We start from the raw sequence: 17944 nt of genomic DNA, 5'->3' as shown, positions 1-17944 counted from the left end.
TCAAGAACTACCGTCCCATCTCGCTCCTCCCGTTCCCGGCCAAAGTCATCGAGAAGACCGTCAACAAACAGCTGGCCGCCTTCCTCGAGACGAATGGATCCCTCGACCCCTCACAGTCCGGCTTCCGAGCGAACCACAGCACCGAGACCGCCCTCATCGCTGCCACCGATGACATCCGAGCCCTGATGGACAACGGAGAAACAGCGGCCCTCATCCTCCTAGACCTCTCCGCGGCTTTCGACACTGTCTGCCATCGCACCCTGGTGCAGCGCCTCAGCAACGTCGGAATCCAGGAAAAAGCACTGGAATGGATCATCTCCTTCCTCGACGGAAGAACACAGAGAGTCCGCCTACCACCGTACAAGTCAGAGGCCACCAAAGTCATCTGCGGCGTCCCTCAAGGATCCTCACTGAGCCCCACCCTCTTCAACGTCTACATGAGCCCCCTCGCGACCATCGCACGCCAACACAACCTCAACATCATCTCCTACGCTGACGACACCCAGCTGATCCTCTCCCTGACCAACGACCCCGCCACCGCCAGAGCCAACCTGCACGAAGGGATGAGAGACGTAGCCGAATGGATGACGACCAGCCGCCTGAAACTGAACTCGGACAAGACGGAGGTCCTCATCCTGGGCTCTTCACCCTCCGCCTGGGACGACTCCTGGTGGCCTCCCGCCCTGGGCACCGCACCCAAACCGACGGACCACGCACGCAACCTGGGCTTCATCCTGGACTCCTCCCTCTCCATGACCAGACAAGTCAACGCCGTCTCCTCGTCATGCTTCAACATCCTGCGCATGCTACGTAAGATCGTCCGGTGGATCCCCACCGAGACGAGGAAGACGGTCACCCAAGCCCTCGTCACCAGCCGACTGGACTACGGCAACGCCCTCTACGCCGGAACCACTGCCAAACTCCAGAAGAGACTCCAGCGGATCCAGAACGCCTCGGCGAGACTCATCCTCGACATCCCCCGACGCAGCCACATCTCCGGACACCTGAGAGATCTGCACTGGCTCCCGGTCAACAAGAGAATCACCTTCCGGCTCCTCACCCACGCGCACAAAGCCCTACACGACCAAGGCCCGAGCTACCTCAACAACCGGATCAACTTCTACACTCCCAAGCGCCTCCTCAGATCAACCAACCACGCCCTCGCCGCCGTCCCCCGCATCCGAAGAGCGACAACAGGAGGAAGATCCTTCTCCTACCTGGCCGCCAAGACCTGGAACTCACTTCCGACCAATCTGCGCCTGACCCAAGACCACCTCTCCTTCAGGAAGAAGCTCAAGACCTGGCTGTTCGAGCAGTAGCGGCACCCCCCCCCTCCCAGCGCCTTGAGACCCTACGGGTGAGTAGCGCGCTCTACAAATGACCTGATTGATTGATTGATTGATTGATTGGTTGCGTTCACTGCATCGCATTTGGGGAGACAGTGCACGCAACGAAATTTGTTCCATTTATTTATATGTTTACTAACCTGTAAAGCTCCGTAATCCATAGATTACTACCCCACACCCTGCCCCTCCCCCTCCCCACATCACCGCCCTGTAGGTAAACCCATTACCGACCTCGGCTTGATTCCTGTGACGGCCGCAGGTAAGTGCAGGTGCTGGAGGGTGCTAGCGATTCCCGCGGTGGCCGCAGGTAAAAGCGGGTGCTGGCGATTCCCGTGGCAGCCACAGAGCAGATGGGAGCGGGGGAGGCCACCGCTCCCCCCTTGCTACGCCATTGAGAACCAGGCATCTGGCTTGAGTCTGGCTCAACCTTTCACTGGCTTACCCACCTCTAGTAGAAACAATTGTGCAATTAGGGTCCCCACCAGGTCATTTTTATACTTGAATGACCAGTATTTTAATCTCCCGACAGATGAAAAAAATATTAAAATCATCTAAACCGGATATTTTGTTTATACTTTAAAGAGCAAATATGAAAAGAAAACACTTTAAAATGTGGTATACACCTACCTGCCTTAATGATGCATGACTAGATAGCTAAGGTGAAGAAAGAAAGGAAGACCATTTTAAAATGAATACGGACGATTTTATTTAAAGTCCCACTTAAGTGTCATGCCTGGAACTTTGCAAAATGTTAAACCATGAGCAAATGTCCGGTATTTTTCTCTGGAAAGGTGGCGACCCTATTTATAGATGCCACGTTAGCTCTAGGCCCTACCAGTGAGGAGCCTGGCAGTGCTTCCTGTCCAAGAAGGGCACCTTATATGAGACTTGCCCACTAGCCAGCCCATGTTAAAAGGGTGCTTTTGACTTCTCTTTATGTCCTTAGTCCTCCTTTATTTTGATGCAAGGCTCCTTTATCTCTGCAAAAACTGGGCAATGCGGTAGTCCATAAAGGGTATGAAGGGGGGCGTCTTGGCAGATCCCTCCTCTGTCTCACGTCCTCTTCAACCATGTTCGTAGTATCCCTTGGTTTATCTGCAAATCAACCGAATACAATAAGTAAGGAACTTTTCGTATTGTTTGCCTGTGACATCTGGAGAGGTAAATCATGAACTTCTCTTGCCACCTGGTGGCACTCGTGTTGTACTGCAGGGCTACGTCGTAACTAAGTGATGGGCTACTTACAAAATATTGTGAGGGACAACTCCTGATATTTTAGCTACCTTCAGTATAACTTCCAATCCAGTGCGGAGCACGTATTGGCAGCACCATTTCACCGATACACAAAGGGATTAGCTACACTGATAAACAAGCATTGGCAAAGCCAATAGGACTTGGCGGTGCCAGAGCTATTGGCTTTGTCTATGTATTTTAGCCGTGTTGTATAGCAGCATGGCTGAAAAGTCATGGAAAAACGTAGCCTTTCTGTACATTAAAACCATCGTTTCACATTTACCATATGTATACATGCCAACATTTTAAAAGTGAAAAGTGGGAGATTTTGAAAAGAATAATCGTGGGAATGTAGTTTACCAATTGACATATATTGAAGCAAAGGCATTTTAGGTGGGAAACGGCTACAAAAACCCCACAATTTTTGGCTTAAAAAATCGGGAGACACCCACCTGAGTTGCGTCTGTTGCAATGTATGCATATATTACCTCAAATGTGTCGCAAGTTATGTGTAGTGGAAACTCGCGCCGATTGAAGTACCAAATTACCGACTTTAGATGTTGTGTGTAACACGACAAGCACATTGGTAAGAACACTTCGATCCTGCTTAGTAGCAACTTGCTTTAATGTTCATCCCAAACTATCTAATTTACAAGTACCCCTTTCAGTTTACCTCTCGTTGCGCTGCGCCGCGCCAATATTAACCAACCCATAGCGGTGCACCCTAAGCGCTGCACCTATACTAACCAGCCCAAAGCAGAGCACCGTTAGCGCTGCGCCTATACTAACCAGCCCAAAGCAGAGCACCGTAAGCGCTGCGCCTATACTAACTAACAAGCCCAAAGCAGAGCACCGTAAGCTCTGCGCCTATACTAAACAGCCCAAAGCAGAGCACCGTAAGCGCTGCGCCTATACTAACCAGCCCAAAGCAGAGCACCTTGAGCGCTGCGCCTATACTAACCAGCCCAAAGCAGTGCACCTTAATCGCTGCACTAACCAGCCCAAGGCAGAGCACCTTTTTTTCCTTTTAGATATTTTTATTAGCATCATGAGGAAGAAAATAAAGTTTATAAGTACATACAGAAATAAATCATTCCATAAATAAATAAAGTAAGTAAGGTAATAGATCAAATCATACAGCTTCAAAGACATTAGGTAAAAGAAAGGTTAATCCTTTTTACATTATTGATCCCCAAATTCTTTCCACTTTCAGCTTAGTTTGGTTTCCCCTTGTTAGAGCCAGAGCGTATTCCATGCAATATATTTCCTTTACCAGACTCCACCACTCCAAAACTGTAGGTGGGTTTTGTTGAATCCAAACCTGTGCTGTTGTAAGTCTGGCACAGGTAATTAAAATATTCATCAGGTCAAGCTGGAGCCCGCTCCCAGGAGACATGCCAACCAACACATCTAAAGATGTTAATGTAATTGGGTGTGCAAGCTTCTGAGAGAGGACTTTAGTTATTCCCTTCCAAAATTCAGTTAGCTGTGGGCACATAAAGAACATATGATTGATGTCGGCTGCTCTTTGATCGCATTTTGGGCACTTAGTGCGATCACTACTACTAATATTATTTGCCCATTATTGCCCATTTCGATATTCGATATTCTATCTGGTGTATAATAGAGCTGACATATAGTTTTAAATCTTGTAGCTTAAGGTTAGAGGAGTGGATGGAGCGATTTATGCTGTTTAAAGATGAGGCTATTATATTTGGCGCCACATCGATTTCAAGTTTCCTGCTCCATTTCCCTTCGAGCAACTGCAATCTATGACAGTCGGTGCTCGGCTCATCCGGAGAAAGTATTCCTTCAACTTGGGATCGACTTACTGGCCTTCCCCACAGTGTGTGACATTTGCCTCCTGTGAGTCCAGACCCCCCTGCCCCCCCTGTCTTGATAAAGACCCGCCGTGACCTCCAATCGGGGCACACTAGGGTCGAAACGTCGACGCACAATACTGGTCAAGAAACCTCCGGGAACGGGCACAGTAACCATCTGTCTCCTTGGAGCATTAACTTAGAACTCTGACCGCCAAAAAATCTCCCCCCCCCCTTTTTCCCGTGTATAATACTGTATATATTTGTAAATAAGTGTCACTGAATTTGTTGCACCATTCACTTTGCTCACCAATAGTCACTCTTCACATGTTTTTGAAATTGAAATGGACTGAAGTAATTCCGGTGTTTTGTAAATGTGATTTTGTTTCTTATATAAAAGTTTTGAACTACATCTGTTTTCAGAGAGGTTTAATCAAATTTATTTGTTATATTGTGTAATGAGCTAACTTAGCCTTTACTCAAAAGCAATTTATTCCTTCACCCGACAGAACCATTTTTGTCTTTAACCATTTCTCTGCTAGCTTCGAGCAGTCATCAGTTCTATAACTTATGAGAATTCTATATCCAAAACTAATCAGTGACTTATCTGTTTCCCTGTATGTACAATTCCATAGGTCGGAATCCGAAATAGTCGTAAGACCTAGGTTCCATACAAAATAGTCCCGGGTCTGATAGTACTTGAACCTAGCCCCTTCTGTAAGGTTATAATAGTCCTTCAGCTTTTCGAATGGAATAAAACCCCTATGATCATACAGATCCCCTAACATTTTTATGCCCAGATCTGATAAATATGTACCAGCTTGGTCGTGGAATATTTCGGGAAAGCCAGGATTAGCCCACAAAGAGGCTCTGTGATGATATAAGGAAGCTTTACATTTAACAAGAAGAGCACGCCAAATACTGATAGTGTCCCGTGCCGTCTTACATTTCACCCGTTTAAAGTAGTTTGGGTCGTTTAGTCTGTAAAAGAACATGTTTGCATCCTCCCCCAGAATGAATTTATGGTAGAAAAAACTATTGTTGGAGTTCACCAAGCTACGAAAGCGAGTCAAAAAAGCAGACCAAAAGTAAAATTTTATATCTGGGAGATCTAGACCACCCTGGTTAAATGGAAGTTTAAGTAAAGAAATAGCGCGGCGAGCTTTTTTATATCCCCAGATGAAGCTACTAATGATGCCATCTAGTCTGTTAAAATAAGAGTTATCTACCCGTAAAGGGAGAGAGCGAAATAGATATAAGTATTTGGGCAAGATCTTCATTTTGACCAGATTTATACGGCCGATGATGCTTAAAGGCAATTTATGCCATTTCTTAAGTGAAGTAGTGGTTTCTTTTAGTAGTGGCTCGTAATTTAAAGCACATATTGCATTGATATTGGCCGACATTTTTACCCCTAGATAAGTGGCTGCCTCGCATACACCCGATACAGGAGTAGGTGACTGATAATTCATAACAATTTGAGTCTTGTTGGTGTTAAGCCTGTATCCTGAAACCATCCCAATTTTTTTTGCCTCTATTATAATACCCTTCATTGCTTCAGACACATTTGTAGAGTATATTGCTATGTCGTCAGCATAGGCAGTTATTTTAAGAGAATTTGAGCCAAATACAAAAGGGGATATCTGGGCCTGATTCTGCAAAGCCGATAAGAATGGTTCCATTATTAGGGCGAACAGCAGAGGTGAGAGGGGGAACCCTTGTCTCGTGCCTCGTTTTATTGGGAAAATAGGAGAGCACTTTCCCAGATAAGTGATTTTGCCAGTCGGGTTATCATACAAAGACTGAATCCAATTCAAGAATTGGCTTTTAATACCAAATACCCCCAATGTGGCCCACAGGAAGCCCCACCCCACTCGGTCAAATGCTTTCTCTGCATCTAATAATATCATACCGAGTGGGGTTGGCTCGACCCGTGCCACATCAAACGCCGTGATGGCCGTGGTGATGTGAGCTGTAGTATCCCTCATTGGGATAAACCCATGTTGCTGGGGTGATACCAATTGCGGCATTAGTGGTGCCAACCGAGTTGCTAAAATCTTCGCAAATATTTTAGCCTCATTCTTTATGAGTGAGATGGTCTATAAGACGGTTTATTTTTTTTCAAAAAGAAAATAATTTGTGTGGAATTCCAAGACTTAGGAGCTTTCTCCCCGATCCCAATAGCGCGAATAACCTTGGACAATAATAAAATCAGTTCTTCCGTGCATGTTTTATATAATTCCAAGGGTATTGCGTCTTCCCCTGTTGCTTTACCAGATGGTAAAGAATTGATAGCTATTCTAATTTCTGCTGCTGTAATATCGGCCATAAGTAGGGCAGATTGTTCATCATCCATATTTTTTATTTTATTTAAAGAGATATATCTTAGTATCTCTTCTTTAGCAACCAGGTGTATAAAGATCTTGATAATAAATAGCGAATTGTTGCAAAATCAATTTAAGATGTTCATAACTATGGTTATTAGCCACTTTGATTTCCTTAATAGCCATTTGCGCCCTGTCTTCAGCAACCTTATATGCTAAAATGTTTCCTATCATTTCACCACCTATGTACTGAGTTAGTTGAAATTTTTTTAATTTAGCAATACTCTTTTCCCTAAAAAAAAATTTAAGTGCAGATTTTAGTTCTATTAGTTTGAAACCCAGTTCTTCTGTATTAACCGAACCAGTAAGTAAAGCTTCAGCTAATTGATTCTCTATTGAAAGTATGTCTGCAATAGTTTTCTCGTCCTGACGTCTGCGTTCTTTATTTCGACTCCAGATATATTGTTGTGCAAACCCACATACACTAGCTTTGCATGCATCACAGACTATCAGTGGTGAGGTCGAGTTCATATTTATACTAACAAATTATTTTAAGTGATCTTTTCATTGTCTTAAAAAGTCTGAGTTTAAAAATAGGTATCTGGGGAATGAAAAAGATCGGGGGCCTTGTCTCTTTGTTGCTATGTCAAAGGAGAGAAGAATAGGATTATGGTCCGAGGTAACTCTCGGGCAGATTACCATAGCGCTTGATTCAAGAATTTTGTCCGAGACCCAGGCCATATCTATGCGCAAGCATAATTTATATGCGGCGGAGTAGTAGGTATAACCTGCTATATTTGGATGTAAATGCCGCCACGCATCTTTAATGGAATGGATACAAGCAAGATCTAAAATTGCAGCTCGAGTCTTCCGCATTCTCTGAAATGATCCCCTTCTAGTCGTATCAATATTATAATTCATGATACAATTAAAATCCCCCATTACTATGTGCTCCCCTTCCCAACTAAGCAACTCCATGTTAATGTGATCAAGGATTTTTGGTTCATCTAAATTTGAGGCATAGATACCACAAAATGTATATTTACAGCCTTCAAGTGTCAGCTGAGCTATTGCCCACCTGCCTGCTTTATCAGTGAGGGTTTTGTTAATTTCTGCTCCGAGTTGTTTTTGTTTTAGAATAGCTACCCCACGAATTGAGGTATTTAAATCAGTACATACAAGAATATCTTAGCCCAATTGTTTAAGTAAATTTCGATCTTTGTATGCAATATGGGTCTCGGATATTACTGCTATCTGTGGGTTATACATTTTAAGTTCCTCAAACACTAAGCTTCTTTTAATCTTGCTGTTCAAGCCCGCCACGTTCCATGCTAAGCATCTCAGTTGATACATCTTACATAATTCAGATTCCCGTCTTTGAAAACTTCAAACAAATAAACCTTGCTAAACGTTAGCGCTGAACTACTTGTCCCCATGATGCATTTTTACCCTGGTAAATTCCCCCCCGCCCCCCAAACCCAACCTCTACCCACACCAAACTCACCCCCCACCCTACCACCCTTAACCCACAGAGAAGACCTCCCCATTAACCCAGCTTCTGCTGTATTGGCAGCTATGCGGAGTCACAGCCGCGGGGATCCGGCCAGTGCTAGTGCAGCAAAACTCAAGAAAAAGAAAAAACACAGAAAAAAATCGCCGTGTTGCCAAAGCAGAGCACCTTAAGCGCAGCGCCTATACTAACCAGCCCATAGCAGAGCACCTTAAGCGCAGCGCCTTTACTAACCAGCCCAAGCAGTGCACCATAAGCTGAAATGCTTTCCAAATCTTCAGGCCTTTGCATAATCCAGTCTGCGAAATAATGCGTGCATGGGCATGAGGGTGGACCCGCAAAACATCCTGTTACTCTGGCCAAATCGCAGAGTCTCCCCGTGCCTAAAAACTGACTGTGACCCCGTTTCATGTAACTGGTGCTAATGTAAAGCGCTCCTTTGATTCTGGTTCGCACAATATAAAGGTTTCAAAACAGAAACAAACAATATCAAAACACAGAATTTATGAACTGCTCCCTACAGCGCATATATCAGTTACAATTGTAACTGAAACCGTCTTGAAGATTTTTTTAGCACTGCAGCCACCTGGTGTTAATTAAAATATGGCTCCCATTATGTTTGAAGTGCAAAATACCTCAATGGAGCTGGAGTTTCCTCATGCGCATCATTCATGCAACATTGCTGCCCTGAGTCACTGATTAAAAGTAAGGAAAGCGCTCCACACAGGGCCGGTCCAAGGATTTGTGGGGCCGGGGTGGAATAGGAACATGTGAGGACCCTATAATTTGCATCAAAATTAACCTGACAGGAAATTACATCATAGGAGGTAATAGCAATTGGCGATTTTTATATGGCATTGTTTGAAGCCGCTTGGCAAGATTAAAAATAGCATCAATAATCCTAATAAAATACGTAAATATATTTTAAATCTCTATGAGTGGAAATATATTAAATGAATTGAACTTAGTTATTGTTCTCTTGAATGGGATGAATGAAAATGATATGCAAACTGGGCATCCTGGCACTACAAGATGTCCATTGGAGAGGTGCAAACCGTACCAAAGTGGAAAAACAGTTTCAAGTGTTTTTCCAAAGATTGGAGTCACACCGTAGCTCAATAGGGAGAGAGTTCCAGTCCTGCACAACTAGAAAGGAGAAGGATTTGCCTCTAATCAGGGCTATCTAAATTTTGGTTGCCACAGAGTATAAGATTCTGGAATGAACAGTACGGAGTGCTGTAAAAAGAGAGAACCTTTTTAATGCAGTGCACAATGACAAAGGGAAAGTGCCTTGCAGATAGAGGGTGTCGGACCAAAAACCCAGCAGACAGCAGAAAGGTGAGAAGAAATGGCATGGCAATGCAGCCATCTCAGATGAGAAGCCTAGCACTCTTCTGAATGATTTGAAGAGTACCGTATACTAAAAGGCGGGAAGCCCAAGCGAAATGGCATTTGCATAATCTAGTGAGAAGATAATTGACTGCACAACACCTTCATGGTAGTCAGGGGGAGAAATGGATGATTTTGTGTTGCTTATGAATGTAGTAAAAGCAAGTGGATGAAATGTGGTTAATCTGTTCCGAAAAAAGAGAAGATGCTGGAAAATGAATCCAAGATTTTTTTGCTGATTCTGCCAATGTAGGCAATTGGCCCAGCTCCACCAGCCACACCATATGGTATGCAATCCTTTAAAAATGAGAACTCTTGAATTTGTCTTCATTCAGAAATCAACTGCTAGCATACAATTACAAACATATTCTTGGGCAAATACCAGATTGCCACTGTGGGAAATTATGTTTGGGTATCAATATGAGCAAGATATCAGCAAGAAACCAAAGGTCTGTGTGAGTAAGGCTAACTGGGAATGATATAGATTGAACAGCAGAGATCCAATACATTTCACAAGTCAAAGGTTTAGTACATAATATAAATAGGTGGAAAGTGGATTGTTCCAGATTTCCCAAATCGGACAGAGGTAACCCACACTAGGGGAATACCTTAAATTCCAGTTTGTACTAGTTGATTTATAAGGACTGGCTAGGAAACAGTGTCCAGTGTGGCACTAAGTTTCAGTAATATTAAGGCTGCTCTGACTCCATGATTAAGGGTCAGCCACAAATCATCTGACACAGCACAAATGCTACTTCAAACTCCTAGAGTAGTCAGAAGCCAATCGGCACATTGTCAATGAGTAAGTTACTTTTATTAAAGAGATTTGGAAGTGGACTTCTTTTTTGTAGAATTCAACTTTTTCTTTCTGCCCATCTTACTTCCACCTCTCCCACTTGTCGCCCTGCCCAACCACTTACATCTTTTAGTGATCCTGCTTTCTTCCACCCACCTCTCACCAATACTTCTCTCTCTACTCTGCTTATGTTCCCTTGCTGGTTCTGTCTCTCTTAGATCCACACATCGTACCCATGCACTCCCCTTCAACTCTCATCCCTCCCCCAGCCTCATAACTTCTTTCCTTGTATTGTTTCATTTACATCCACCTCTCCCCTTCCATCCTCCTGGGGCATCTTATCTTTCCTTGTTGATGCTGACCTTTTTAATACCATCTCCCCCTCAATGCTCTACTCTTTTTCCCATCTTTCCCTCAGTTTTCTGTGATTGAATCCAGAAAGATAACACAACTGACTTACCCCTAAAAGCAGCCAGGAGTATTGGTTTTGTCAATGATTTTTAGCTGTTTAAGATAAATGAGTAACAACAATAAATTATTTTATGTTAACCCTGTCACTGTTTTGACCAATGAGCGCCTCCTTCACACACATTTGCACAGAATCACAACTGCAACTGGAATACAGGCACAGTGAGAACGGTGTACAGCCTGCAGCCTCAACTCCAAAGGTCTCAACTGTAGCATGTTCTAAACGCCTGGAGGCGACTCAGTACAAAGTGTGCACCATACAAGAGTAATATGCTGTGAAATGAAATACAGAAACACACATCCAGGAAATAGCTAACACTCTTGGGGAATGCAATATTAAGTAAATAAAGCATGTGAAATTTAAACAGGAGCTAAATTGCTGCCATGCATTACCCTAACAGGCAGCTTGAGACTGGGACAGAATATAGACACTGGCACCAAAATACAAGTGTCCCCCATTAGTGAATTAGTTAGAAAAGTGTTCCATGTTTGCAAATTAGGGCAATTTTTAACTTGTAAAGACATGCTATATATGTTTTTGTAAGGTATGTAAGACTGCATAGATTTGATTTTGCTGCAGGCAATGTATGTTTTAATATCATAAAAATCAACACCTGATCATAAATCAGGCCAACAAACAGCCAAAAAAATTGCCTACGTACTTACCTGACAGATTAGATTTAGGCCATCACGCACTCCCTGATTGCCCTTTAGGCCAGTCCAACCTGGCTAACATGTTATGTAAACACAATAGGAGAGGCAGGGAGAAAAAAGGAACTCTCTCTTAGTCCCTGGTTTTATACGAATAAACAACAAAAGAGAGGTTTATATAAGTTTCAAAAAACACCACAGAAAGGAGCAAAGTACTGGGAGATCACACACCCAATTTGGGTGGTATAGAAGGCCCTCACACACCGACAGACACATATTTCTTTTTATCCGTGTCTTAGGGATCACACATTAAAATTTAATTTTTTGATACCCTTTAGGCACCTTTTATCTATATAACTCACTGCACGCCCTTCACACACAACCAGCTCCGCAGTCTCCTGGCGTCGTAGCACACGAAAGAGGCACTCGGCCTCTTTTGTGGGGCCCAATGATGAAGCATGACACTGACCAGGTCGGTGTGTGAGGGCCTTCTATACCACCCAAATTGGGTGTGTGATCTCCCAGTACTTTGCTCCTTTCTGTGGTGTTTTTTGAAACTTATATAAACCTCTCTTTTGTTGTTTATTCGTATAAAACCAGGGACTAAGAGAGAGTTCCTTTTTTCTCCCTGCCTCTCCTATTGTGTTTTGTAACATGTTATATATTCATTGCAGACAATGAAACACTGTTTTTGCAGGTAAAGCTAAGGACATGAATAAAGGGCCGATAGGAACCCATTTCAATGTCCGTTATTATTTACCACCTGGTCTAAGAATCGAGGGACCCAGCACACTTAAAGCCCTGCTACAGCCACTTTTACGTGCTGATTCTGCTCCTCTGCATGCACCTCTCGTCTCCCTGCCGTACTCACACCTATCTGCTCTCCCCCTTCTCTCAATCTAGTCAGTTTGTCTTACCCGTTTGATTCACCGCTCTGCTCCCTTTCCCCCTCATCCTAGGTGATCGGTTACCCTTGTAATGCCCCGCCATTCTATCTTTTGTTCTGCGCCCTGCAGGTTATCCTGCTTTTCATTCATACAAGGGTGGGGTGCCACTTCACAGTAAGGGCTCTTTAACCGCATGCGTGCGGCAGTAATTTTTGTGCTGTGCGGCTTTTTACGAAATACCGCGTTACATGACGAGCTGAGCTCGTCATGAGCATGTGAGCGGCGCAACTCATGACGAGCTCAGCTCGTCATGAGCATGGAAGGGGTTAAGTAACTGCCTAATCGCTGCTATCCCCATGCAGATGCAGCGATTCGGCCCTGCGTGAAGGGCTCTCTAGGGAAATTGACAATTGAAAAAATAGAAACTCTTAGGTGGCCCCCATAGCCTCGAAACTTTGGAATCTTTAAAAGTGTGAGGCCCCATGGCTGCAAGCAGGTGCGGGGCCCTGTGCAGCAGCCCACACTGCCCATGCCTAGTGCCGGCCCTGGCTCCACATGCATTACAAAGCAAAGTAGCTAACCTGAGTGCAGCGACAGCAAACTGGGCAGCGAGGAGCCGGTGCGGCACGCGCTGGCTGTATTTTGTGAGGCTGTGTACCTCCCTATAATGTCCTTCTGTCCAGAACAAAAGGCAGGAAGGGCTAGGTGCCGGCCAGCACTCAGCATCAGTGGAGTGACATTGGAGCACCTGCGTGCCTCTGAAGCAGAATACCTGCGTCAGCACTGTAGCCTTGAGACTCACGTCGCCCTAGTCGAGGCACCACCGAACAAGCTGCACCGTGGAAAAGGTTAGCCATAGCCATCCACCCCGGCACACCCTAACAGAGGGGCGTCTTGTGGCACAGTGCCGCTAACCGTCCTTTTAACCATGAGTGAATAATGGCTGCATGGCATTGAAGCCAGAGAGCTCGCTCAAAGAAAGTAGGATGATGGGTCAGGGGCACCAGCAGCGTCAGACTAGCGCAACCAGTTAATCTTCTCCTCAAGACTACTCAACACCCCATCATCCCAGTGGTCAGCAAGGAGGACAGCGTGCTCCACAGGGCCGGTTTGAGACCATTAGAGGCCCTAAGCACTTTAAAGATGTTGGTGCCCCCTATATATCTAACTCAAAATATAAACAATAATAAACAGTAAAATAAAAATGTATTTTTCGAAATGAAACAAAACTTACAGTAAGATAGAAAAAAATGTTTATTTTTGTAAACTTCCACTTAATTTATAGATTCAGCTGCTTCATTTGCATTTTTGCACCATACCGTCCATGGTAAATCTGGCAATGGAAATTTTTTGTGGTGCCCCCCTTCCCTTGATGCCCTAAGCATGTTCTTATTTTACTTATGGTTAATTCAGTCCTAGTACTCCAGGACATGGTTGTGGGAGTAGAGGAGAAACTGCACTGGAATGCCAGACACTCTTGGGGTTGTAACACTAGACCCTGTGACTGTGAGTGAACCTCAGCTCTGATCCGATGCCAAGACTCAAACCTGGTTCGCCAGCTCCAAAGTTGGTAGCTGTGGCCATTATGCCACATCCTCTCTTGCAGTGTCCAAGGAAAGGAGTATGGTGTGTAAAATCTCAACCTGTGATTGGATCCTTTACTTTTACTTCCCATTATTTATTTCTGGCAGTTTTGTTTTATTTCCTTTTTATTGGAGATCCCTCATTGCCATCTAGGATTTCAGCCTAAATATGCATTAATCACAGTGGTAACGTGAAATAGGGATCAGTAAGGTCATACAAGCATGCTGTGTCTTGCTGTGCTCTTTTTATCATTATTCTTTTAACCTCCGGTAATGTCAGTGAAATGATTGCAGCTATTGATTAAACAATGGAGGGCAGACATGCACACAGTTGTTTTATTGTCAAATGACTCCAGGAGTTAACTCTTTGCTCCTTACTTGAACCCGACAGGATCAGTTCATGCTTGCACTCCTCCAGTGTCAATAAAATAATGAGCATCTATTTTTACAGTGCTTGAAAATGTTAAAGACCGTTGTATTCAGCGCCTTTTTAAAAACGAATTACACAGAGACTGCCATTGTCAAATGGAAACTGTGGTTGCACTACAAACCAAAACGAGCAGAGTCCATGTTTCTTTGGAGAAATTCAGAAGAAATTCCTTGTCTTCTCATCTGCGTCTTGCAAGTGGTCTTGTATTCAATAGTACAGCACTTCTTTGGTTGTTTTTTCCCACTCTCTTCAACTCTGTTTACAAGTGGTGTGCGGTGCTGCGAGCCGAGCTCTACTGTTTAATTCTGATCATGTGACCAAAGACATTAGGATTTACCACCCACATCTGTGCTTTCTCATCTTTACAAGGAGTGTGCTCTCCATAAACACTGCGATGTAATCTTATTTGTAATGGTAACAAGACTGATTGTAATATTAAGTTGTCATTATTAATGTCTATGGAATTTACGATTAACATCACCTCTGCATGTTTTTCTTTTTTGAAGGAATATCGTGTGAACACGGTCGGGAGGCATGGGAGCGCTTTACGCGAGCAACAGTTACATTGCATAATCTCACATATATATATTTTTAGCCACGGAGAGATTAGGTGATCTGCCCAAAATCACATGCTTGCCTAGTTCTATAGTCGATAGCCCCGGCTGTAACACCACCTCTTCGAATACATAATAGGCTTAAAGATAACAAGCATTGGAAATGCAATAGGTCTCGCATTAGAAAAGTTGTAGTTATTGGTCTTGTAAATGACATATTTTATTTATTTGTTTGTTTTTAAAATTGCTAAATTGATGGCTTTGTCATTTACAATGCCAATAGTTATAACTTTCGCGAATGTGACACCTATAGCATTTGGAATGCAACATGTTTTGTATTTACGTCACTTAGATGGCAGCTCTGGTCGTTAGGCCACATCTCTAGAGAGCAGGAGAGTGCAGCAGGGGAGAGAAGCACAGCAATGCAATAGGTCTCGCATTAGGAAAGTTTGAGCTATTGGTATTGTAAAGGACACATTTTTTATTTATGTGCTTGTTTTGAAAATAGCGAAATTAATAGCTTTGTTATTTACAATGGCAATAGTTTTATCTTTCGCAAATGTGACACCTTTTGTAACACAATATGTGTTGTGAGGGTGAGTGAGAGTGAGGGGTTGAGGGTGAGTGAGGGTGAGGGGTTGAGGGTGAGTGAGGGTGAGGGTGAGGGGTTGAGGGTGAGGGGTTGAGGGTGAGTGAGGGTGAGGGGTTGAGGGTGAGTGAGGGCGAGGGGTTGAGGGTGAGTGAGGGTGAGGGTGAGTGAGGGTGAGGGGTTGAGGGTGAGGGGTTGAGGGTGAGTGAGGGTGAGGGTGAGGGGTTGAGGGTGAGTGAGGGCGAGGGGTTGAGGGTGAGGGTGGGTGAGGGGTTGAGGGTGAGGGTGGGTGAGGGGTTGAGGGTGAGTGAGGGTGAGGGGTTGAGGGTGAGTGAGGGTGAGGGTGAGTGAGGGTGAGGGGTTGAGGGTGAGTGAGGGTGAGGGTGAGTGAGGGTGAGGGGTTGAGGGTGAGTGAGGGCGAGGGGTTGAGGGTGAGGGTGAGTGAGGGTGAGGGGTTGAGGGTGAGTGAGGGTGAGGGTGAGTGAGGGTGAGGGGTTGAGGGTGAGTGAGGGTGAGGGGTTGAGGGTGAGTGAGGGTGAGTGAGAGTGAGGGTGAGTGAGGGGTTGAGGGTGAGTGAGGGGTTGAGGGTGAGTGGGGGTTGAGGGTGAGTGGGGGTTGAGGGTGAGTGAGGGTGAGGGGTTGAGGGTGAGTGAGGGTGAGGGTGAAATTGCTAAATTGATGGCTTTGTCATTTACAATGCCAATAGTTATAACTTTCGCGAATGTGACACCTATAGCATTTGGAATGCAACATGTTTTGTATTTACGTCACTTAGATGGCAGCTCTGGTCGTTAGGCCACATCTCTAGAGAGCAGGAGAGTGCAGCAGGGGAGAGAAGCACAGCAATGCAATAGGTCTCGCATTAGGAAAGTTTGAGCTATTGGTATTGTAAAGGACACATTTTTTATTTATGTGCTTGTTTTGAAAATAGCGAAATTAATAGCTTTGTTATTTACAATGGCAATAGTTTTATCTTTCGCAAATGTGACACCTATTGTAACACAATATGTGTTGTGAGGGTGAGTGAGAGTGAGGGGTTGAGGGTGAGTGAGGGTGAGGGGTTGAGGGTGAGTGAGGGTGAGGGTGAGTGAGGGTGAGGGGTTGAGGGTGAGGGGTTGAGGGTGAGTGAGGGTGAGTGAGGGTGAGGGGTTGAGGGTGAGTGAGGGTGAGGGCGAGGGGGTGAGGGTGAGTGAGGGTGAGGGGTTGAGGGTGAGTGAGGGTGAGGGTGAGTGAGGGTGAGGGGTTGAGGGTGAGTGAGGGTGAGTGAGGGTGAGGGGTTGAGGGTGAGTGAGGGTGAGTGAGAGTGAGGGTGAGTGAGGGGTTGAGGGTGAGTGAGGGGTTGAGGGTGAGTGGGGGTTGAGGGTGAGTGGGGGTTGAGGGTGAGTGGGGGTTGAGGGTGAGTGAGGGTGAGGGGTTGAGGGTGAGTGAGGGTGAGGGGTTGAGGGTGAGTGAGGGTGAGGGTGAGTGAGGGTGAGTGAGGGTGAGGGGTTGAGGGTGAGTGAGGGTGAGTGAAGGTGGGTGAGGGTGGGTGAGGGTGAGTGAGGGTGAGGGTGGGTGAGGGTGAGTGAGGGTGAGTGAGGGTGAGGGTGAGTGAGGGTGAGGGTGAGTGAGGGTGAGGGAGGGTGAGTGAGGGTGAGGGTGAGTGAGGGTGAGTGAGGGTGAGTGAGGGTGAGGGTGAGTGAGGGTGAGGGTGAGTGAGGGTGAGTGAGGGTGAGTGAGGGTGAGGGGTTGAGGGTGAGTGAGGGTGAGGGGTTGAGGGTGAGGGTGAGTGAGGGTGAGGGTGAGGGGTTGAGGGTGAGTGAGGGTGAGGGTGAGGGGTTGAGGGTGAGTGAGGGTGAGGGTGAGTGAGGGTGAGGGGTTGAGGGTGAGTGAGGGTGAGTGAGGGTGAGGGTGAGTGAGGGTGAGGGGTTGAGGGTGAGTGAGGGTGAGTGAGGGGTTGAGGGTGAGGGGTTGAGGGTGAGTGAGGGTGAGGGGGTGAGGGGTTGAGGGTGAGGGGTTGAGGGTGAGTGAGGGAGAGGGTGAGGGGTTGAGGGAGGGTGAGTGAGGGTGAGGGTGAGTGAGGGTGAGTGAGGGTGAGGGATTGAGGGTGAGGGGTTGAGGGTGAGTGAGGGTGAGTGAGGGTGAGTGAGGGTGAGGGTGAGTGAGGGTGGGTGAGGGTGAGTGAGGGTGAGTGAGGGTGAGTGAGGGTGAGTGAGGGTGAGGGTGAGTGAGGGTGAGTGAGGGTGAGTGAGGGTGAGTGAGGGTGAGGGGTTGAGGGTGAGTGAGGGTGAGGGTGAGTGAGGGTGAGGGTGAGTGAGGGTGAGGGGTTGAGGGTGAGGGGTTGAGGGTGAGTGAGGGTGAGGGTGAGTGAGGGTGAGGGGTTGA

The 17944-nt window shown here is 45.7% G+C and overlaps 2 protein-coding genes across 16 annotated transcripts in view; one reads left to right on the top strand and one right to left on the bottom strand.

Moving 5' to 3' along the window:
• CACNA1C (calcium voltage-gated channel subunit alpha1 C) overlaps positions 1–17944 on the top strand; it is a 2299705-nt gene that overhangs the window by 1823966 nt on the left and 457795 nt on the right. The gene's annotated exons all lie outside the window — the stretch shown is intronic.
• The window catches only part of LOC144808862 (uncharacterized), a 433476-nt gene that overhangs the window by 302214 nt on the left and 113318 nt on the right, over positions 1–17944 (bottom strand). Inside the window, exon 3 of one of the 10 annotated variants that reach the window (XR_013606854.1) lies at positions 2028–2441. The exons of the other annotated variants lie outside the window; for them this stretch is intronic. The gene's annotated coding sequence lies outside the window, so the exon portion shown is untranslated. Of the gene's footprint in view, positions 1–2027; positions 2442–17944 lie in introns of those variants that run through there. 10 annotated transcript variants of the gene reach the window in all.

Source organism: Lissotriton helveticus, chromosome 1_1, assembly GCF_964261635.1.
Source record: "Lissotriton helveticus chromosome 1_1, aLisHel1.1, whole genome shotgun sequence".
NCBI lineage: Eukaryota > Metazoa > Chordata > Amphibia > Caudata > Salamandridae > Lissotriton > Lissotriton helveticus.
The sequence above is the reverse complement of the archived record's forward strand: the minus strand, read 5'-3'. Positions and strand labels throughout refer to the sequence as shown.